Source organism: Manacus candei, unplaced genomic scaffold, assembly GCF_025592945.1.
Source record: "Manacus candei isolate 608988 ecotype Guabito, Panama unplaced genomic scaffold, ASM2559294v1 h1tg000057l, whole genome shotgun sequence".
In the NCBI taxonomy this organism is placed as follows: Eukaryota; Metazoa; Chordata; class Aves; order Passeriformes; family Pipridae; genus Manacus; species Manacus candei.
Window position 1 is genome coordinate 15,218,585 of NW_026138105.1, and position 23,772 is coordinate 15,242,356.

Genomic DNA, 23,772 nt, shown 5'->3' on the forward strand with positions numbered 1-23,772 from the left:
AAAAACTACATTTTCTTTCCAGCAAATAATATGTTGTTGAATATCCCACATCTCGCCTAGCTGTGGCAGTGGGGTGTGTCACTCTTTATGCTTCTTTTTACATTTCTGAACCTGAGGACAAGTCCTCTGCCTCCAGAAGAGCCCTGAGTCCCCGTCCTTACCCTGGGCTGTCATCTGTCCCGCTCCCCTCTGGCCACGCTGAGCAGATGAGGAGGGCTGGGTGCCCCAGGGGCTCACCCACACTGCCCTGCAATCACTCAGAAAGGTCATTGCTGAGCTCACCAGCTCACCAGCTCTGCAACAGCCTGCCCTGCTGTGAGGGGCCTCAGAGTACAGGACTAGAGCAGGAATTAATCCAGGTCTGTCCCCTGGCAATGGAAGCACAACCTCTGTGCACACCCCAGAGGATTTTATTTTATTAAGACACTGGGGTCATGCCTCCCTTCATTCAAACTGCCTTTCATTCCTGTCCTCCAGTAACAAAGGAATTGCTAAGGGATTAAAAAGTATCTCCTGTGAATACACAGACAGAGCCACTGGTGAATCTCCACTCGGCACCTGAGACCTGCTGGGTAAAATTGTTAGGAGTGGATAAATCAGTTTAGATAAAATTATCCTCTTCTGTTCCCAGAGACAGCATTTAAATGCAAAGCTCATTCTGAAATGGAAACACTTCACACTGTGTAAACTGTGACTTGTACTAACAATACCAAGGCAAGTTCTGCTCCTGCTGGAACAGATGTTGGTTGGAGTCACTTCAGATCTCTCCATCAGCTGGCTGCTGTCTGCAGGGGCCTTCTCTCGCTTTGGGTTTACAGTCAGGGAGCTCAAGTAGCATCTTGCTCTGAGCTGTTTCATTAAGTACCTGTTTCTACCTGATTTTACTTCCATACACCAGAGGTTTGTGTTTTTGGCCTTGTTGCATTAGCAATAGCTTCCCACCCCATCCCACAGTAAGAGTATGTGGTACCTCGTGTGTTGCTGACATCAGATTTTACCGAATCAGTCCAGACTTGATGTAAAGCTACACAAACCCAACTTCATTCAGTGGAGAGACTTCACTGTTCATCCCAGCTGAGCCAAGATGGATAAGGCTCTCAATAACCTGGGCTGTTCTAACAGACCCTCCCGTCTGACAGGACTCGAGGGAATGGCACGAAGCTGAGTCAGGGGAGGTTTAGGTTGGATGTCAGGAAAAGGTTCTTCCCCCAGAGGTTGGCAGGCACCTGTCCTGTAAAACTAGAGCAGGTTTGCCTGGGACAAGGGGCTTAAGGGACCCTGCAGGCCCCCAGAATTAGTGTAGCCTCTCCTGTATGGCAGACAAGAGGTTGCACAGACACCTACATCAATGTGCCTCCACCTCCTCCCTGGCAAGATGTTACCTGGTCAGAAATGGTGTCATTCCCCAAGCACAGTGCAATGCAAAAACCCTTCCCTGGTGAAAACCCCTGGAGCACTGTGCACCAGCAGGGACACTGTGCTAACTCAGTATTATTTATAATGTTTTTACAGCTACTGTTTCTGTTTATACAATTATACCCAACTGGACTCATTGACTGTCCCTACTCATTGCAGGGGGTTGCATGAGATGACCTTTAAAGGTCCCTTCCAACCCAAATTATTCCCCAGCTCCTGAATTTGCAGTATTTTTCTTTTTTTTTCTCAGTGCCAAGCGTGTGCAAAGAAGACATTGGCTATAAAAGGGGGGAATAGATTGCAATCCTCCTCTTTGCTCTGCAGCTCCTGCTCACAGGAACCAGTCCCTCCCTTTCAAACAACCTTTGCTGACAGAGAGCCAGGATGATCCATGGCAGGATGCACCAGAGCACCATGGAAGCAGTGCAAGGTGACGCATTTACTGCACCACAACGTCCTGTAGCTCAGAGCTAATGACGTCTGGGTATTGAAACAACCTCCACGGGGAGCAGCCCTGCAACACCTGCTTCTGCTGCTGCTGGAGAACTCAGGCTCCAGCTCCTTGCTGCAATGGAAAAAAAAAGACCTTCTCAGAGAGGCTGCTGAAGTGGAATGTCACATCGGTGCATGCTTGCTAATGACAAACCATTACAAGGTTGCCAAGTGCTCACAAAGATGCTCCCAGGATTGCTAGGACTGGAATATTTTCTGCAGTGTTTAATTATCTGAGGTTCAAATTATGTGCAGCAATATAAATAGAAAAAACAAGGAAACCTTTCATTAAATGATGCTTAGTAATCATTAATCACATATTTATATTCTATGATGCCATGCCATGATCAGGTTTGGAACACAGGTCCAGTGGCTGAAGTGTCTCTGACACTGTGTGCAGTGACACGGATCGAGGGTCAGTTCTGCCCTCAGCTCAATCAGCCACATGTGCAGTCGTGCTGGTACAATCACTAAAGGCCACATTTCAGGAGCATTCCCATTCCAACAACGAGCAAAAGGCCTTGCCCGAGGTAGGATCATCTACTTTTTGCCAGGTATTTATGGCTTGAGATGGGATTACTGTGTCCAGCAAAGCACACCACCATCCTAGGGGGGAGATTTGGGTCTGCTGTGCCATGACATTTGCATTCCTCCAGGTTTTTTTGCTCCTGGTACCCTCCCCAAGGCTAAGTGTATCCAGGGAAGCTGCTGGCAACTTCAAAGTATAATCTCTCAGGGATAATTTCCCTTCTGAATGTTTCTGGTGGTAATTTCTGACCAGTTGGCAGAGCAGTTTGTGAGATCACCCTCTGCCTTCTTATGGGTGTTGTTGAGGTGCAAAATGAGTCAATAACTGACCAAGATGAACACAGGACATAGTTAGTTATACTTTCTTCAGACAATCTTTGAACTCAGGCAGGCACAGATTGTGTCAGTCACAGTTAAACACTTCCCAAAATTTTACTGTTACAAAAGACATACTTAATCTTATGCATACTAGAAGAGATACAAAATTATTTTTATTTTTAATGAATATCTACATTCTGGCGGATGAAAGAGCATTTGGGGCAGCACTGATAAACAAATTTACTATGTTTGTCCTAATTCCAGTCCCATTCATAATCAATATGAGACGCAGACAGGAGGATTTTCTGCTGCAAAAAGATGGCTATATGTGGCAATATATACACCTCCTTTGTACTTCAGTAAATATTATGATTTGTGGACTAATGGTCAATGGTCAAAGGGTCAATGTTTACTCAGTCAGAAACTAATATCTGAGAGCCATTTATCTCTGCAATGACACTGCCTGCATCCACAAAGATTCTGTGATGTGCTTAGTTTGAAAGAATCTAGGCACAATATAGTCTTAATGTAGTGGGCACATTTCTGAAAAAACAGAATTGAAATATCTCCTCAGTCCAGAATTGTTCTTTGATCTCTCTTCTATTTATTGTTGTCATAAGTAAAGCATACAGGTTTTACTCTACATTTAACAGCACCAACTAAAATATGGCCATTCCTTTAGTTTTCTAATGTATATAAAGTACTATTCTAGGTCTATTTTTTTCCTCGATGAATTTAATAAATTCCTTGAGAAATGTCCTTATGATTGTCAGAATGGATGTGGAAAGCTACACGTGTCTTTTTTCTGCATAGATCAAAGCCACTGGCAAATTAAAGAATTTGTACAGAAGATCCCTGTTGCAGACTAGAGGAGGTTTGTTCTGAGTGGCTCACATGTAATTCCTCTTAACTTTTCCAAAGGCTGAGTGGAAATGCTCGTGCTGCTCATACATGTTCAGAGCAATGTCATTGTTGTTTGGGATTGTCTCTCACTGAGGAGGGAGCAGGGAATGAACCCTGTGCTGTGTCTGCAGGGTGAACACCCATCCTGCTGGGCCAGGCACACAGAACTCATTGGGCTGCAGGATGGAGGTGGATTCAGGCATTTATTGGGATTCCCAGGGGACATTCCTGTGGAAAACCAGCTATGGCAAATGTCACCTGCCAAGGAACTGTAGATAGGGAGGGTATTAGAGCTTTGACTGCAGGGTTCTTCCCCTGTTTCTCCAAAGATAAACAATTTCCTCTATCTACAGTTCAGTTGGAACCTGGGGATCAGCCACGACCTCAGTCACTACAGACCCAACCCAGGAGAAGCTGGAGCTGGGTGCAGACCCCAGATAAGTGCCCCCTGTGTAAGCACTGCCCACTGAGCAGCCACTGCACTGCTGGCACCAAACTGGAGCCAGTGCTGTGTGGAGAGGTCATCTTTGACACCTGAAGCCAGAAGTAGAGCTGGTTGTTCTGCTGCCCCCCTGCCTGGCACTCTTGTCTCTGCTGGCTCTGTGTGTGCAGAGTTACCACAGGCTGCTCCCTCAGGAACAGCTCATTTAATGAGCTAAATCCAAATGAGCAAGCCCTGGTGAAAGCTAGAACATCCACATGGCTGTTCACAGTGCAGGACCTTCAGCAGGAAGAAATTCTTCCCTGTGAGGGTGGGGAGGCCCTGGCACAGGTTGCCCAGAGAAGCTGTGGCTGCCCCATCCCTGGAAGTGTCCAAGGTCAGGTTGGACAGGGCTTGGAGCGACCTGGGCTAGTGGAAGGTGTCCCTGCCCATGGCAGGGGATGGAATGAGATGAGCTTTAAGGTCCCTTCCAACCCAAACTATGCTGTGATTCGGTGACCTCTGGCCCAGGTGTCTCCTCCCACCCCTGGAGTGCTGGGCAGGGACATGCAGGAATGGCTGAGCCCTTCCTGCCCTCCCAGTGACACCAGTTTGTGCGTGTCCCAGGACACCATTCTGTGCCAGCCCCCCCTGTGGCTGCAGGGGCCATGGAGGGCTCCCTGTTGTCAAACAGCTCCATCCAAGCAGTGCCTGCATTTTTGTGGTGGCTGAAGGGCTTCCCCTCTCTGCCTTGGGATAATTTTGGATGACAGATATTATTACTATATTTAATTTTTGAAACTCCACTGGAAAAGTTAAGCACTTAAAGAAATACCTACACTTACTACATTCAGCTTTTTCCCTTGTAAGAAACTACTGGAGAGTTTTTGCTCTTAATTATTATCATTCTCCCTTGAAATTATAGGCAAAGCACCCAGTGACATTGGAAGCATAAATTACTGGCCTGCAGCCTTGTGCTACTGTTTCTCCATCTCTCTGCCCGGGCTTCAAATCAATTTTCTGCATTTCTTTTGGATTTTCTGAAGAAAATTGTGGAAAATAGCTGTTGGCACATGGCATTTTTCCACAATGGTTAGAACTATTGAATGGGGCTGTAATGGGCTACCTTGGAGAAGCCAGCCCCATTAAAATGCCAGCCTCAGATGGATCAGAACACACTCTCAATTTGAATTTCATTACTTTTCCACAGGAACGTAATTTTCCTCGGTTTTTCCTGTGGTCCTGTAGATTTGTTAAAAAAAAAATAACTGTCTCCTAATTTTAGTTTCTTCTTGTTTCTTTTCTTTTTTTTTTTTTTCTAATTTTATTTTAATTTTTTTTCCTTTATTCTGTTTTGCTTAGGTTCCAACCATGGTGACCTCCTACCTTGGGTAATTTCTGAAGGATTTTGTTTAGTTTTGTTTCTTTATTTTGGTTTTGTCTTGGTTATTCTTTTACAAAGTGACTTGGAAATTCACCATTGTTGAGTGATCATCATTCAACCAGTAAAATACTTGTCCTCAGAAGTGTCTCCAGTATGTTTTCAGATATAGTGGCCATACAGAGCCATCACTTTCAGGCTGGAAGCTCATTTAAATCCATCCTGACTACCCTGGGGTTTAAACTCGTGGGGCACTGGCCAACACTGAGGAATTTTGCACCTCCAGGTTTGGTTGATTTCTTTGGGTTTAGAGTCAAAGCCCATTAAGATTAAAAAAAAAAAAAAAAAAAAAAAGCAATGAAGGAGCCTTTCAGTCTGTAAAGCAGATCTTGAGCATTCCCAGTGGATTGCGTGGGATGAGTCTCTGGGAGAGAAGAGGAGCATGGCTCTGTGCAGGACAGCAGGTTGCACAAGAGCTGAGACCAGAAGAACCAGAACAGCAAAGTCCTGGATTTCCAAGGAAGGATTTTTGCTGATCCTGTTGTCCTGGTCCAATTGCAGAGCTGGTTAAAGGAAAAAGGTCAGTGTGAGGAACCCACTCACAGACCAGTTGGTCAGGACAGTGTGACAAAAGTTTAAAGAAACAAAGTTACATCTCAGCTTCTCCCTCTAAACTGGTTCTTCCCAAATCCCTGGAGAAAGTGAGCTGTGGGGTTTTTGATGACAGGTTTCATTGCAGGTGGTGATGGAATGTTGGACGTGATGGAGAGAGGGAACCCAGTGGTGAGAGTTTGCTGGATTAACCCAGGTCTGGGCACTTTGGACACATCCAGCCCTGGTTTCAGACTGAGTACCTGAGGTCAGAATATCCTGCTGGCTGGCCCCACCCCTGCTTTGCCAGGGCAGGAGGAACTGCTGCAATGCCATCGTAAAGGAATCGTTTCAAAAGGGAAAGCCGAGTTAACCTATGGGTGTTCCAGCCAGAGCAGGGTAATGAGTTGCTATCTTCATTAACAGAAAGGATGCCAGAGAGGCTGAATGAGTCAGAACAGGCAGAGACACAATCCTTTAATGAGTTGAACAGGAGCTGGTTTGTAATGTGAGGTTATTGATAATCCCAGGGTTTATATAACAGCCTGATTCTGGGTCAGGGAGCAAAGAACAGCACAGAACACACCCTCCTGTGTGCACGCACTGCTCACACACTGCTCTGAGCAGATGGCTCCAGCCAGGGTTAAGCACATCCACCCAGGGAAGATGACTTTGTTTTCCAGCAGGGTAAGTCCTCCTGCCTGCTTTTGCATCCCAATGTATATTGATTTTTTTCAGTGAACAGTTTTGCAAAGGATCACCTGGGCTACTGTGACACCAGACCAGTTTAATTCACCCCAAGAAACTCTATATTTAGAGATTTCTTTATAAACTCCTCAAACATCTTTTCTACAGCTTGAGAAACAGTCTCTCATTTTGCTGCATTCTTGTGTGTGTACTGAGCAGTTTGACACCGGGTCTGGTGCTGAGAAGCTGGACCTGGAAGTGGGGGAACACACAGGGTGAAACAACCATCACCTCTCCACTTGGATTTGTGTTCAGTCTTGCTACTGGTGGGTTTTATTGCTCAGGTGATTTGCTTTCCCATAAAGGTAACACTAATGCAAAGAATGGCTCTAGCATCACAAAAAAGCTTTTTAATAATAGAGCTAATTTCCTTTTTTCCTTAATAACCTGTTTAGTAACTGTATAACACCACTGAAGGGTAATTATGTTACTGCAGCCATGCCAGCCTGACAGTGCAAAGGTGATGCTGGTTGAGTCTGGATCCTCACCTGGTTTTGCTATCCCAGTGCCAGTCATTTTGCAGGAAGCAGTTTCTAGAAGTTCTTAGGCCTGGCAGATTCACATCACTGCCACTGGCACACCTGCCAGCACTGTCTAACCCCATGTTTATGCTTCTATAAAAGTCAATTTATAATATTAGAGAAAATTTGAAGCATTCTAATTCTGAGTTTACTAGTAATTGTGGCTTAAACAGCCTACCTTGAATTCTCTCCCACAGCATTCCCTGAGAATCCCTAAATTCCCAGGCTTAATTTCCTTGTGGTCTCCATATGAACAAGCCTATTATTGAACAAAATAGAGGAAACTAAAAGATTATCCAGAAGAATGTCAAGAGTGACAACTCCCGAGTGACACCTTTAACCACATCTGTAGGAAGCTGAAGGCATCTTCATCCTCTAAACTGTCAGGCTGGGGAGAGGGGTGTTTGTTGATTTGGGTTTTGGTGCTTTTTTTTTCAATGTGCACTGATTCAGGGTGAGGATTTTTTCCCAGATAACTAAAATACCTCCAGATAAAGAGGAAGACAATAACAGCCACCAGCCCAACACTAACTCTCAGACCTGTTGCTTTCTCATTACAGGTAGTGTTTGGTGACTGCCAGAACAGGAACTACTGCTGGTGAAAACCTCCTCCATTTCCCCAGAGGTTCTGCAGGGGAAGCCTGGCAGCAGCGTTGTAGAGAAGGACATTTGTGTTGCCATCACCCACCCTGAAAACAGCCACAGCTGAAAAGCAGATGTGACCAACATCAAAGGCTGGATCTCCACTCTGGCTTCTGTCATTGCCAGGGGACACAACGTGGAAGGGAGGAATGAAAACCTTTCCCAAGGGAGGAATGAAAACCTTTCCCAAGGACAGCAGCCCCCGGGGGGGTTGGGAGGGCAGTGGTGATGTCTGGGCACATTTTGGGTGCTGAGCTGCTCACGGGACCAGCACAGGCACCAGAGGGGCAGAGCTGGAGCCCACGGTGCCACCTCCAGCCCCGGCAGAGCAGGGAGTGCAGTGCAGCCCGAGGAGATCCCTGCAACACTCCCCCCGTGCAGGAGGGCTGTGGCTCCTCGCTGTGCTGGGCAATGCACTCCCTCGAGCTTTGAGTGCTCTTTGGTTGCTTTGCCAAAACTCAGCTTCAGTGCAGGTGTAACAAACAGGATGGGGTGTCTCACCAGGAGGATTCTGCCTCCTTCCCTCGTGCTCCTCGGCAGTGGTGGTGCTGTGAAGTGGTTCCTAGAAAGCACAGGACTGAGCCAAAAATACAGCTGAGCTGGTGTCCCGTTGCATTGGCAGGCACAGTGACTGCATGTCATCGAACTCCCAGCATTCACAGCACTGAAAATAGCAGGAATTTTCCCTTCTTGCACAAAATGATATATTCCTCCCTCAGCTACAGAAAAGAAACAATGGGTAAAGAAGATCAGGTTTGCCAAGAGTAGTGAATCCCTTTCACTTCAGTGTTCTCCCTGACACATAAAAAATGCATAATAATTACAGAAAGGAATGAGCAAGTGTTTAGCAGTGGCAATAAAGTCAAAATATTTCTGACACAACATTTTTCCACCAAAAAGAACCCAACCTCTGTTTTGCTGAAAACAGAAATGAATCAAAAAAATGGCAGTTATTTTGGATGGATTTCTCAGGTTAAAGACACAAGAAAAATGCCAGAAGAGGTCTATATCAAACTCCAGAGGTCAGGACGTCTTCTGATCTCCTTCCAGTAATTTAAACAGTATCCAGGTTCATTTCTAAGTGCCATGAAGAATTCTGGAATGATGAGGGTTGGAAACACAGGTTTTTTAACAGAGGGAAAAAAATTACAGTTGGAGAAGAAACTGTGTAAACCCCAAAGGCACTTTCCATGGAGTCCTGCAAGCCTGGAGACAGCCCTGCTGCCCCAATTTGAATTTTCCTATTCCCTCTGCTGTGTGAATGCACCACTCACGTGTTTGCTGTGTCTCATTTAGTTGCACAAAAGTGAGTAGGTGAAATAGTTTAGATGAAAGAGAGTGTGTGGCAAGAGATCAAGAAAATAATTACTGCTGTGATCCACTGTCAGAGCTAAAAAATCTCAATTAAGACAGAGGACGAGCAGGAAAAGCTGTTGGAAGGGAAGGAAAGAGATGTATGTGTATGTGTACACACACACACACACACTCCTGCTCCTTCTTGTGTTTTCAAGGAGTGCTCTTGAAATCAGTCCAACAAATCCTCTGGTTTCAATCCCTTCCCACTCTAGAGTTAGTTTGGTTTCTCAGAAGCTTTATGGTTCAAATCTTGCTTTGCACAAAGGTTTTACAGCACCTTGCAGGATGATCATTTACATTTCAGCAGCGACTTGAGTGAGTTGACCTAATATAAACCTGTGGAGACTTCACAGAGTATCCCCTCTTTTTCCAGAATCATATTTGAACAGCAGGAAACTCTCCTCATTGAGGGTGACACATGGAGCTGTGTAGCTGAGGAAGAAACTCCCCTTGCTTGGCACAGTTTCCTGCCTGGTTCCTGGGGCAGCTGGTGACCACGACCCTTCCTAAGACAAGAGGCCACTGGGGCAATATCTGATAACAGCTGCTTTTATCTTGGGGGTGTTAATGCTGCAAGGAGTGATGGGGAGATGGGGGTGCCCAGGGAACTTCTCTCAGGTGGGGGCTTTGTCAGGGATGGAAAGGTACAGATAGAAAGTCTCACATCCCATCTCAGTGAACAGAGAGGCTGATGTGCTGCAGGTGAGGCTGTGAGTGCAGGGGCTGTGGAGATCTCATTTACTGTGAGTGGACCCTGTGTGAGTGGGTGTGAACCAGGGCACAGACCTGCTCCACACAAAGGCTGTAAGCTGGATTTACACTGCTGGTTCCCCTATTAATGCAGTGGCACAGAAATCTGTCACCCCTGCAGGTTTGCTCAGCCTTCCTGGCTGATACAGCCATTCATTTGCAGCAGAGACCACACGTGCCCTCAAACTGTGCTTCTGAAACTCCGACACACTGCAGGGGGTGTGTGTGTAAACTGGGGAGTCACATCTCTTCCCCTCTGCTCCTGCTTGGCCAATAAACTCCCTTTTCCCTGCTGTGCAGTGACACCTCCCGTGCATTCCCAGCGCTGGGAGCACCCGGAATTCCGGCAGGGCCAGAGCTCAGCACAGAGGGGCAGGGACAGGGACACGAGGGGCTGGCACTGGGTTCCACAGGGCAGCTGAGGCAGCTCCTGTGCTCACCCAGCTCCTGCCGAGGGTACACCGTGAGTATTTTGGAGGCAGGCAGTGAGGGGCAGTTTGTGCCCCAGCACTTCCCCACATGAAATGCTCGGAGAGGATTTTTCATGCAAATAAATACCTGCAGATTTTCCCCCTGAGCAGAGAATCCAGCCTTTCCTTTCTGGGTATTGAAAGTGTGCTTTGATGTTCCAGAGCAATGTGGTCACCAACACCTGCTGGCTTGTGCAAGCTGTGAGTGCCAGGCCTGCTGCTGAAGAGCCTCAAGGAAGCATACTGATGAAAAATAAATAAATAAATAAATAAATAAACCTCAAGCTGCAATTAAATCTGCATTGTGAGTTGCTCCTATTTCTGAGTATGAAAAGGCCTCTGATCTCAAAACTCTAGAAGACAAAGCTTAATTCCAACTCCCAAAAGTCTGTGTGTGTGTAAGTGTACCTTAGTACTGGTATCAGCATGAAGGCTACACTAATGCATCTCTTAAATGCATCTACATGAAAAATACAGGTTTAGGGTTATTGTGGAGAATTGATACCTGGAAAAATGGGACATTACAAAATCTGTAACTTGTGTCATTCCTGCTTCTTGCTGGTAGAAGTCTGCCTTCATCCCTGCATCGTGTGTCTTGCATTCATTACTTCTGTGCCATTAAAGGCTTCACTTCTTGGCCACAGAAGTAATAGCAGAAAATATCAAAGACTCAGAAGAAAACACAGTGTTGCAAGCTCCCTAAGTAGGTTCAGTGAGGGGTTTTTTCTCCTGAGAAACTCCTGCCTATACAAGGATGTTGCATCTGGTGAGGCTGTTTTGATACACTCGTGGGTGGTTCAAGGTGTGGAAGGATGTCACTGTTCCAGTCAGAACACGCTGATCACGGTGTCATATCAAAGGAACCGCTTGCAAAATGACTGCCAGGTGAACTCTGGGCGAGGGAACATAATGGTTTGTATGTACATGTAACATTTGAATATCCATGTTGCAGCCTGCATTCCCGTACCTGTCTGCTAAAAGGGAGGGAGGACACCCTCACATGATGACACGGTCTCATTCCAGGACAGCCCTGGGGGGAAAAGGTGTCTTTTAGCCTCTACATTGACGTACAACTATCCCTGAGACTGCCGAGGAGGATCCCCACTGCTCCCCGTGTTTGTCCTGGATTCAGTGCCACCCAGCTGCTCCCAGGAGCACAGCCAGGGAGGAACAGCTCCTGCCAGTCGAGCTCCAACCACAGTGCCCCATTTTGTTATTGATACCAAAAGAAACAGGATGCCTCTAATTTTTAGCACGGAGTGTTGTCACCTGCAAAGGATCTGCTCCATTTTCCCAGGCAGATGTGCTGCTGGCAGGAGTGCTGGTGTGGGATAACTCCCCTGTGCAGTAACGGGAGCGGAAACGTTTGCCTGTTAACTTGCCATGTGCCATAAATCTCCACACGGGCTGCTAAGGAAACACATGGCATGAGATCTCTGACGTTTCCCTCTTGTCTGCCTGTGCTGGATGGGAGCCCTGACATTATTTTTAGTTCACAGGTGCCCTGGGTGGCTGCAAAGGCTGTGCCTGTGCTGCAGCTGGGGAAGGGCAGTGTTCCTCTGCCACCAGCAGCCAGCCCTGGGCGACTGGTGTGCGAGGAGCAGGGCTGTGTGTCACCCCAGGAACTCCTCCTGGCATTGCACAGCTCACTCACACGGGTCAGCACGAGTGCCAGGACAGCTCTGGGGCTTTTGGTGCCCTCTCAGAGCAGTGGCTGTTGCCTTTTCTGTCCATGGACTCCCCCAGCTGTCTTTCAAAGGAGCTCCGGACTGTGAATAGCTTTCCTTGGTAACTTTAAGGAGGTATTTCAGGACTAGGCCAAGGATCCAGGCAGAATTACAAATCCCACATGGCTTTAGAGACATGGTATACAGCCTCTTCCTTAATTTCCCATGAATCAAGGTCGCCTGACTGCAGATGAGGATCCCTTCTATTCCAAAAGAAACCATGCAATATTACAAGGGAAGAGGCAACAATTATTAAACCATCACATCATTCTGATTGATTAATAAGTCCAAACCTGTGAGATGCTGTCCAAATTTATTTAGCATTTGCATCCATGGGAATCAGAAATTGCAGCTCTCAGCACTTTGCAGGGTCAGAACCTTCTAACATCAGAAAAACAGACTATATGGCTTTCTGTCTTTAAACATCCCAAAAACCATGCCACATATTTCCAGTTACTAAAGAGGGTTAAAAATCTAGGTCTGGGATGTGAGTCATGGAGTTCAAAGGAGGTCCAGGACTGAAACTTCTGTAATACTGAGGAGCATTTTGGCTCAGTCTCATCAGGTCTGAAATTCCATTACCTTAGTCTCATGTGCAAATAATCACTGCAATAGCTTCACTCACTGCTAACATAGATATTACTTGAATAAAACGGTTCATTTGTTTTAAAGACCTAAATCAACACTCAATTCATATATTTTAAAAACAAAAAAATTTAAAGGAAATGTTACATGGCATGAAATCTGGTTTGGGGAGGTCTCTGCTCGGGTGGTTTTTGAAGTCACCAGAACTCTTTGGCTGAGTTATCCCTGTTTAAATCAGGCAGGCTCTTCTCCCTCTGCTCTCCCCCCTCAGCTGTGCAGGCAGCTCTGCTGCAGCAGGTGACAGAGCACCCACACACCCACGGTGAGGCTGGGAGGGCAAAACAACCACAGAAATATAAATGGTGCTTTAAATCCCCCAATCCCTAAATCATATGTTTCCGTGGTGTGAACGTACACAACCATCATCTCCACGGCATGTGTGGGGGTTAGTGTGAAATCAGGAGGCTGGGAGCAGCTTTAATGAAGGTTCAGCTGAGGTAAAGCAGTAAGCTAAAGGCCACATGTTGCTTTTATTGCAATTTTCCCCGTTGCTTGCCATCCAGAGCCAGCATTCCCCGGGAGCCCGTCGTGCCTGCACACACGCGGGCTGGGCAGGCACACACCAGGCAGCAGAGCCCTCCCTGCCTCTCTGGCTCTTTAATATTCTGTCTGTGCTGGCATGCTCTTGTCTTGCTTCACAAAACCTGTTGAAAGCCAGTCAATTCATTAATCTTTTGCCAAGAGATGTTAAATGCCAAGCAGGGAAAGACGATAATGACTTGACAGTTCATAAGAAAGGGCCTGATCCTGGAGGGTGCTGGGAGTGGGAGCCAGCAGGAAGAGGAGGGGGCTTGGCAGGCTGCAGGATGGATCCCTTGCACATTTGCTGCTCTCTCTCTGCCCCGGGCTGTGCACAGCTGCCAAAGGGAAGCCAGGAAGGTGCAAGGATACAGCTGAAGCCACGACCATGGTGCTGTCCTGTGAGGAGGTCTCTGCAGCCCGACTGGTCTGAGATGTTCCCCCAAGAGTCTGCACTGGGGGGGACCAGGGACGATGCTTCAAACGCACAGGACAGCTCAGCCCACTGCCAGCACCAAGCTCTTCTCTGCTCCCAGGGCTCACTGACAGAGTCCTGGCAGGGGAACTGCAAACCACCTGCGGGGAGTAACCACCTGCACTGCCTGGCCCAGCTTTCATCTGCCTGGCCCAGGGCTGCAGGCAGTGACAGAGCACCCCTGGCACCCCTTTGACACATCTCTGCTCCGTGTCCAAGAGCCCATGGGTGCTCTGGGAAGGGAGAAGGATGCAACACTGCCGGTCCCAGGCACCAGGCAGCCTGAGTCAGGCTGCAAAAAGGCAATGAGTTTCACTGAAACCATGTGGGTTTAGAGAATAATCATACTTGACAAAGCTTTTTGATTTCAATTTTTGGTCCTGAGGTTTTAGAGCTCAGATTTTTGCACCTTTTTCGGTGTCATGCTGGAGGTTATTAATGTTTAAAGAAACAAGGAGAAAAAGAGTTCTTCACAGAGTTTCATGACTCAGAGAGCTGGAGCTTTAGTAATGAAACTGCAATTATCACTGGACTTGCATTAAGCTAATCTGAGTGGGTATTGCTGAGGTCAACCACAGTTTCCAAAAGGTCCCACAGGTTCCAGGGCAGTTAGTGAAGCTGAAGTGTTGCACTGAAAATCAAGCACAATTGGCCTCCTTGGTGTGCAGGAGAACTGGATCAATAGTGAATTAGAGTTGGATAAACTGCATTTAACTATATTTAACAACACCACTGATAGCACTTAAACTTATTAGGTGTCAATTATCCCTCTGCTTCACGGCAGCTCACCTCCCTCTCATATCTGCAGCATTTCACTGCTCCAGCCAGAGCCTGCAGCAGAGCAGGGTTCTGTCCCTCAGCTGAGGAAAGCAGAGTGTAGTTTTGCAGAAACTTTTTTCCTGAATCATTCATCAGTATTTAATCCCCTAAAATGAAGTCAAGGTGGTGTGTACCATTCTTTCTGATTTAAAGTGCCCTTCTCCACTTAGTGATTAGAGATCCTCTCTAATCTGAAGGTAGAAGGAAGCCCAGCCTCCCCTCCCTGGACCAGCTAAACTATCCTTGAGAGGTGGCTGACTGGGGGCAGGACTGGAGTTGGAGAGTGCCTGTGACTTCTGGGGGGCTCTGATCATCATTCCTTGGGAACATGATCTGCAAGTCTTTTCAAAGGCCACGGAAAAGCAAGAGGAGAGCAACTTGTATACCTCAGTGAAGGATGGGGACAAGATGGAGGGGCATCTTCTTCTGGCCCTGCCTGCTCCCACTGGTAGCAGCAGACAGGTCCAGTGCTCAGGCATCTGGGCATCATGATCCTTCTCAAAAATGATTTGATTTAGAGAGACAGGAGATAGGGACTGAGGGAAAGTGCAAATCATCCAGAGAGAGCCCGTCTCCTTGGTTTGCACACAAAGTGCCTGTTCCTCCTCCAGAGGATGCTCTGCAAGCATTCTTGTAGGAAAGGCTCTCCTGCCTGATGTCAGTGCCCAGGAACAGGAGGGGGGCTTTGCAGCAGGAGGCAGGCAGTGCTGCTGGAGCCCAAAGCTGAGAAAGGCAGAAATAATCTCAGGTTTTTTGCTGTTCTTTCAATCTTGCACCAGAACTGTGGGCACCACCGGGGTCTGTCCCTGCCATTCCCAGCCATGGATGCACCTCCAGCCAAGGCTCTGGGCAAGGCAGATTCCCCTCTCCTCTCATCGAGCACGTTCTCACGGCCAAATCCATGGAGGCACCAAAGCAGAGGATGCCCCTGCCCGGGTCTGCAGGGAGGCGCTGCCGGTGCCGCTGGCTCCGCGTTATCCGGGAGCATCTCCTTGGCCGGGACTGTGGCACGGCCGGGGCGGCTGTGGGGGACGCGCTGGGCGGCTGCCAGGGGGATGAAGAGCACGGAGCAGCCCGGGTTTCCTGGATACACCCTGTCTTGCAGCTCTGCAGCTCCCGGGGGTTTGGATGAGCCTCTCCCGGAGCGCTGCGAGCGCAGCCCCGGCCCGGCCCCTTCCTGGCAGACTCGTTTCTCTGGGTGTTACATCGCTCGGGGCCAAGGCTTAGTTTCTGTTGTACTTGTGCCAGGGTACACAACCCTGGCAGCTCTCGGCACATGGGAGGAGTGTCACTTTATCCCAAGTCTCCCTCAGGAATTGATAACTGTTCAACAGAACGTCAGGGAGAGAGGATGGAGCGACTGGAGGGGTCCCAAAACGGGGAGGGGGGGAACATGCCCTGGGAGCAGAAAGAAAAGGCTGGACTTAAAGTATATGAATAATAAACTGAGATGCTTTAATTTATTTTTTTTATGGTTCGGTGGTGGTGGTTGTGGTTAGCTCCAACCTAGGATTAATGAATCCCCTGTAGCTATTCTGGTTTGACTAGATCTGGCAAAGATTATATTAGAGAGAAAGGGAGTGGGGGGATGGAGGAAGAAAAAGCACCACTTATCAGCATGGTTATACAGATAGGAGCTGAAAGGTGTAACCTGATGAGACACCTTTCATTTCAGGCAATGCAAACCCCACACAGCCCCTCTGGGTCTCTTAAAGACAGGCTCTTTGGAGCCTCCCAAAAGTACATTGAGCTATGGAAAGTGTCAGGAGCTAACTACCCAGCAGGTTGAAGGAGCCAAGGCACCCAAAGCAGCTCTGGAAGCTTTGCAGAGTGGGATGCAAGCCCCCAGGGCTGCAAACCCCACGAGGTGTGCCTGCACACCCACAGTGCAGTGCAGGTGCTCCTCAGCTGGGGCAGCCTCAGAAGAACACAGGTCTCAGGACAGTTTTGAGTGTTCCTCGGTGCAGGAGAGACACACCATCTGTGCAAGTGGCACATCAGCTGTGACAGGATCATTTGCAAAACTTTATGTGGAAAGTTACAACCTGTTTCATAAAGAACCCTCCGTACTGAGATCAGCCCACCCTGCCTTGGCTGGTTGGGACCCAGACATTTTGCAGAGCACTTCTGGTTGCATCGTGCAGTTTTCAAGTATGACCAAAGCAGCAAGGCACAGGGGGAAAACAGAGACTGATATTTTTAATATTCAGTGTTGGTGGTAGCAGGAAACATGGAAGAAATTCAGGGAAACCTCCAGACTCCTCTGCACCCAGTTCACATCTGTTCACAATTCACTGCTACCTGCCAAACAATTAAAAACAACAACCTGTTTTATTAGCTGTCACATCCCATAAAATATTTCAGGGCCCTTTATCAGCAGCTGACACCCTGTCAATAATAGGTCTCTGGCCTAAAAAAAATGTTCACAATGTTATTTCAATGTCTGGCTCTCAGAGGTTTATCTTCAGTGCCCATCACAGGAGTATTCAAGCACTAAATGCAAGGTTAACAACTTTACAATTAAGGATGTGAAAGATATATAGACACTGATTTCATCCCACCCTGAGTTTGAGGAAATGCAGGTCTGGGAGGATGAATTGTTCCATGATCCTCCTCAAAGGAGAGGTGCACTGGCTGGACTCTGGCTGGGCAAGTGTCTGGCCTAGAGTTCAACGTGAGTTGATCAGAGGAAAGTTCTGAGGAGCATCCTCTCCCTGCTGAGAACTGGGATTGATGGAATTCTTTTTCCTTAATTTTCATAGACTAAGAAAAGAGTAGATGGGGGAAAGATATTATGTCACTGTCCAGAAGGCAGTGGTCAGAGACACAGATCCATAAATATGTTTAGGAGCATACATTGACCAAAGTGAGTGGACACAGACATATCTATGCTTCTGTGGGTCTCTGTCAGGTACAGCTAAAAGATAATTCTGGCATGAGCCCTGGCTCTGCACAACCCTGTTCATAAATTTAAACAATCATTTTATGAAGGTTTTCATGGGAAAAATATGTCCAAGATACTCAGATGCTGCCCCAGCCCCTGTTTCTAGCACTGCTGGCACTGTGCCCATGAGCTAACTGGGCTCTGCACTGTCCCTGTCCAGCACTGTCCCTGTCCTGCCACCAGTGCTCCCATCCAGGAATGGGGAATGTTTAAGGCATCCAATGGGAAACAGATTGATCCCTTCAGCACAATCCCGAGTCTGCCCAGGCTACCAAATTCTGCTGTTTTACCTCCCACAGGAACAGGAGACTTCCCACTAAGTTTCCTTTCTAAAATGTGCTTTTCAGAGTTTTAAAAAATTGCATTCGCCTACATTCGAGAATATGATGCCCAAGGCTGAAATAAAAGTAGTCAATATTGAAATCACCATTTTGAAAACATAAAGACTTACCAGCTCTGGTTTTCAGAACTGAAGATATGAGTGACCATGTTCTGAAAATCATTTTTTACTTTTTCATATAAAAGACAGATGTTGCACTTTTTTTTTTTTTTTAATTGCAAAGCCAAATGCAATCTAAGAACAAATACATGCCATGTTCTGCATATTACACAGCCACAGAGTGCCGAGCCCTGTCCCATGGAGAGACCAAAGAGAGGCAAAAGATCATGTCCAAGATCAAACACTAACTTGGTGGCCCAGTCTGTAACTGGAACCCAGGCCCTGATTCAGGACTGCTGGTCCATTCATTCCATCCATCCTGACATGCTCTTTCATTTTCCATCCATGCTTTATTTTTGGGAGGTAACATTACATTCAGAGCTGTTGTTTCAACGTGCTGGTACTTCCTATCTGGCAAAAGATAATCTGTGATTAAATCAACTGTGATCACACGAAGTGAAATGAGGAGGAAATCAGATAGCCAAATCCTGCTGAACACCTCCTGAGTGCCAAGAGCTGATGGCTGCACCTCTGCTCTCACAGGGGCTGCACTGAGTCCATGAGCCACGAGCAGGGCCTGTGGCATCACACACACTTCAGGATGGAAACTGGTTGATTTGCTTGAGGTGATCTGAGTTTCTTGTTTTCAAACCCATTTTCAGTGTTGGTACAGCATGGGTACCCAGTGTGGGGGAAATCTGTGTGTCACACTGTACCCAGTGCTACCAGCACAGTCCCTGCTCCCATCAGGTACAGCAGCACGAGCAGAACCAAAGGCAGGTTCCAGATCCAAAGGGCAGAATTAGGTTTGCATTAGTTTTGTTCTAGAGGGTGATTTTTGTCCAGGTTTTAGATTACACTATTCCTGGCATTGTTCCAACTGAAAAGTGATGTTTTGACCCTATTTTCTCCTCTCAGGGATCACAAGTTGCCCCCAGAGACTGGCAGTTTCTTGGTCACTTGTCATCATGGCTCTGTGTTCTTTCAGAGAAGCTGTTGGACCTCAGACAGTAATGTCCATGCCAGGAATGCCAGGGCCTCTTTGGCATAGCAGTAGCTTCCTCCTGTTCCAAACCTCCCTAAATACCTGCAGATACAGGCTGGGTGTCTGTGCCTGATCAGCCTCAGGGTGGAAAAGCACATGGCACACAAAAATTTAATAGCAGGATGGAGGTGGAATGACACTGTTTTCCTCTCTGAAGCAGGAGGACCTAATTTAATGGGAGAACAATTTTCTGCTGGTGCACACTGGTGAGCTTGCAGTTGCACAAAGTTGCTCACAGGCCTGAAAAGAGACACAGTAACAGGCTGTGGTGAGAAAAGACAGATGTAAACAAAAGAAATTCCTGGTGCTGGGGTCGTTCTTTGGGAAAAGAAAAAAAAAAAAGAAAAGAAAAGGGGAAAAAAAGGAAAAATAATATAAAAGAAAAAAATAAAAATTAAAACAAAAGAACGAGAAATGGCTTTGGTTGTAGGTGTTTGCAAAATCACACATCAAATGATCACAGATTCCTTGCTGGAACTCCACTGATCCTAGAGGAGCACATGTGGTGTTGGCCCTCTAGTCCTACAGGCAGTTTCCAGAGGGCCTCAGGGAAGTTTCAGTGGGATGTGAGGATTTTTCCCTTGGCAATCCCAGCGTGTCCGGGGGATTTGCTGTCGTGCGATGCTCAGCCTCAGCAGTTCTGCTCCAAAAACACTGCACAGTGTGACTAGCACGGGTGAACCTTGGGCAAGCCTTTGAAACTCTAGGCCCTTGGTGATCTTAGCAGGTGAGCTGAGATGAATGGAGCTGCTCCAGAGGTGTGGGGCTCTCCCTCCACGCTGGGCTGCGGGAGCAGAGGGGGGTGGCAGAAAGTGCTCTTTGATATAATGGCATAACGTCCCCTCTCAAACCTCAGGGAGCCCCCTCTCCTAATATTATTCTTTCTTCATTCTCAATTCAAACCAAAAGTGAAAACAGAAAGAAAATAACTCCCTTTTCTCTCCTCTCTTGCCTTTCCCCCCTCTCCCCTCCTGCTGCTGCGCCGGGGAGGGAGAAGGGGCGAGAGCCACTCAGCTCACTTTCATGCACAGGAGAAGCAAGACAGGAATTATTTTTCTTGTTAGCCTTTTTGTGAGAAGACAGACAACCCTTTCAGCCCAAATACAATATTGTAATTGCTCATATTCAACTGACAGAGGTTCCCAGATGAGCTCCACTGAGGCGTCATTTACTAATCTGTCATGTTCTATAGCAGCCGGCACAGAGCGCTGTAAAAGTGTCTTCTTCTCTTTAAGTTATTTATATAGTTGGCTGAAAGCGCTTTGCTTGTACAAACTAGAAACTATTAGATTAGACCAGCGGAGACAGCCAGAGGCAATCTTTTTAACAAAGTGAGTGGGATTCAAAGCAGGGTTGGAAAGCAAATATTATTTCACTGGAAGTCTATTAGAGGTAGTTCCCTGGATAACAAATAAGTGCTTTGTTAGCTTAGCTTGAAGAAATGCACCGGTCAGGTTGGCAGCAGCTGGGTCTAATGGTAAACTGTGTGATAGCAGATGATAATTCTGTGATCAGTGCAACACATAAGCCAATTTTGTTCCCCCTTCCCTCACAGCCTGCCACATCCCTGGGTTTACTTGTTTAAAGTGCATGTCAGAACTTAGCAGCTGGGGATAACTCCGTTTGTTTTAAAACTCCTCATCATAACACATGCACACACAGAAAAAGTATGTAAATTCAGCCTATCAGAAAGCAAATATTGTTCTCACCACGGAAGGCTAAAAGGTTGTGTCTGTTGGAGTGCTTTAATAAAAGTGGAATCTGGGCTCAAACCAAGCTTTAGATATAGAGCTCATCATGACAAACAGAAACTCAGAATCTCTAAGAATTAGGTGAGATTGAAGCACACATAAAAATATGCAAAACAAGTCATAATCACTATTAGCTGCTAATTCTGGCAAGTATCACTTTCATTCAGCCCCAGAGACAGCTACTTTCAGTGATGGATAATGTGATTTTGCTTTGGTAGAGGACAAAAGGTCCCTGTGCTGGAAATCCATATGAGAGTGATTCCTAAAAGCAGAAACATGTCTGTATAACACCTTGGGATCTATTTCTTTCTATGAGAGGTGCTCCATGCATGTAAGAGGTTGTTTTTATTCATTATTAATAACTACTTGCCTCCTTGGAAATTCCCTGATTGTAGCTTCCAGTCTGGGGGATTAAAAATCAAAAATTATACAGTTTCCTCTATGGAAGGTGGATAAAAGTCAGTCAAATCAGGGGATGGCTAAAATGCTAATGGGCAGATGATGAATTTTTGCAAAGCAACAGCCTGGTTGTTTCTGACTGTGGTCTGGAGACATCAGAAGGCTTCCCAAAAGGCCATTACTCAACCCCTTTCCTTGTGTTCACATGCAGGACTGGCTCCAGGTTGGAAGCAGCAGGAATGCTGGGCTACCCAAAGGAGCAGCAGAGAAACCATGACCCCGTGTCCTGCTCAGCTGCACCCAGAGCTGGATTTCCCCCTGGGAAGTGCAGGACACAGCCTGTTCCAGGGTGGCAGGGGTTTGTCTGCTCCGTGCTCCAGGGCTGCTGGAGCAACTGGTGCTGGTAATGGGCACTGCACTGTGCCTCCTCTCTAAAGGGGACAGTGGTGCCACCAGGGCTGGGCATGGCCTTCACCCAACAATTCCATTTGCAAGGTACAGCCACCATCGATACACGTGTCACAGGGGCAGATTCAGCCCCAGGGTGAAGGCAAATCCCTCCCTGCACCCTCTCCACATCCAGCTGGCCTTCCTCATCCCAGTGGGCTGCAACATCCATCCTTGTTTGCTCCACAGCTTCTCTTTGTCTCCCTGTGGGCTCCCTGTGTCCAATTCCTGGGGCTGACAACACCAACCTGTGCTGGAAAGGTGTGAGCTGCCAACTGTGCAGTAACAGAACAGGTAATGTGGATGCACTGAAGCTGAAGCTTCAAGTTCATGCAGGCAAGCTGTTGAACAGATAAATCTCCACTTAGCTTTTCTTAAAAAGCCAAATGAAAAATACGCTTTTACTAACACGCTCCAGTGTCTCACTGAGGCTATTTACTCACTTCCAAAACTCCTGTGAGTCGATAATTAGCTGGACCCTGTCCCAAGGCAGCCAACACTTACTCACAGGAGAAAGTGCAGAACTTGCCCAGCCTGCTCTCCCCCTCCACCACTGTTACATGCTTGCTTTTTTTTTTTTTTTTTTGGAGAATCATTTTACTTTCCTAGCTCTGCTTTAAAACCTCTGGGAAGTTTGCCCTTTTGCCCTCCTGCCTCCCTATATTCCAAAGTCAGAGGAGAAAAAAAAATAAGAAAGCAACTCTTGAAGAGGACACTTTATTTTGTGTTCCGGGGAAAGGCAGATAAGGAGAAAGAGTCAGAGGTTTTGTTGAGGCAAAATGCAGTTGGAAGTCCGAGAGTTACCTACCAGTTGTGCAGGTGAAAACCATCATCCACTCATTACTTCTGAGTTCAAAAGCCAGGGATTCCCAGGGACACACCTGGGTTTTACCTTGCCAAAGGAGTGGGAAGAAACAAGGTCCCCTCCCAAGCCCAAATCACTCCTACACAGTGGCAGAGCCCCAATTCCTGTGCCTGCCAAGGATCCCAAGTGTGCATCCCTTCCCTTCCCTTCCCTTCCCTTCCCTTCCCTTCCCTTCCCTTCCCTTCCCTTCCCTTCCCTTCCCTTCCCTTCCCTTCCCTTCCCTTCCCTTCCCTTCCCTTCCCTCCCCTCCCCTCCCCTCCCCTCCCCTCCCCTCCCCTCCCCTCCCCTCCCCTCCCTTCCCCTCCCCTCCCCTCCCCTCCCCTCCCCTCCCCTCCCCAGCAGTGCCACCCCGGCAGCAGGAGCCCAGCTGCAGTGCCTTTGATCAGCCCTCCCCAGTCCCCCAGGGCCAGATTTTCCTAAGGGGGAAGGGGATGAGGGTGCAGCCATGTCACCAACTCCCCCTGGAACGAGTCAGGCAAGTCTTTTATCTGAGGGGAGGTTTTTCTCCACTCGGGAGGATTAAGGCTCCTCCAGTTTGACAGGCAGCCCTTGCTGCTGATGGAAACATTTCAATACCCAGCACACAGGGCTCAGTGCACTGCATGGAGCTGCTTCAGTGTATCCATTCTCAAAGGATCCAATGGCACATCTCTAGCAAGTGGAAATGACTTGGGAGAGCATTGGGACACAGGAATGGAAGTCCCTCTTCTTTTTTCTCCTCTGTTCTTGGAGATTTCTTTTCATTCTCCACGAAGTGTCAAATTCCACCTTTTTCTTCCATAAGAAGGTGACAATGTCAGCAAATTTCTTAACAGGCAATGAAAGATCAGGGGCCAGAGAAGGGAATTTGTTCTTAGGCTTGTCTGCAGTGACAAGGAGTCACCACGTGTGACTGAGTTTTTGCAATCACTTTTGCTCCCGGTTTGGCTCCTTTACAGGTTATCAGTGGATCTGCTCTGCAGGAAAAGCTCCAGACAGTGCAGGTGATCTGCAGGGACATGGAAAGAACAAAATGCCCAGGGGACAAACATGTGCCCTGGAAAGCTAAATCCCTGCTGGGCCAATCCTCAACTGTGTTTCCACAGCAGTAAATGGAGTCAGATTTAAACTGGTGGGATTTGCTCCTTTACTTACTTTTTTCAGCTCAGGGTGCATCAAAGG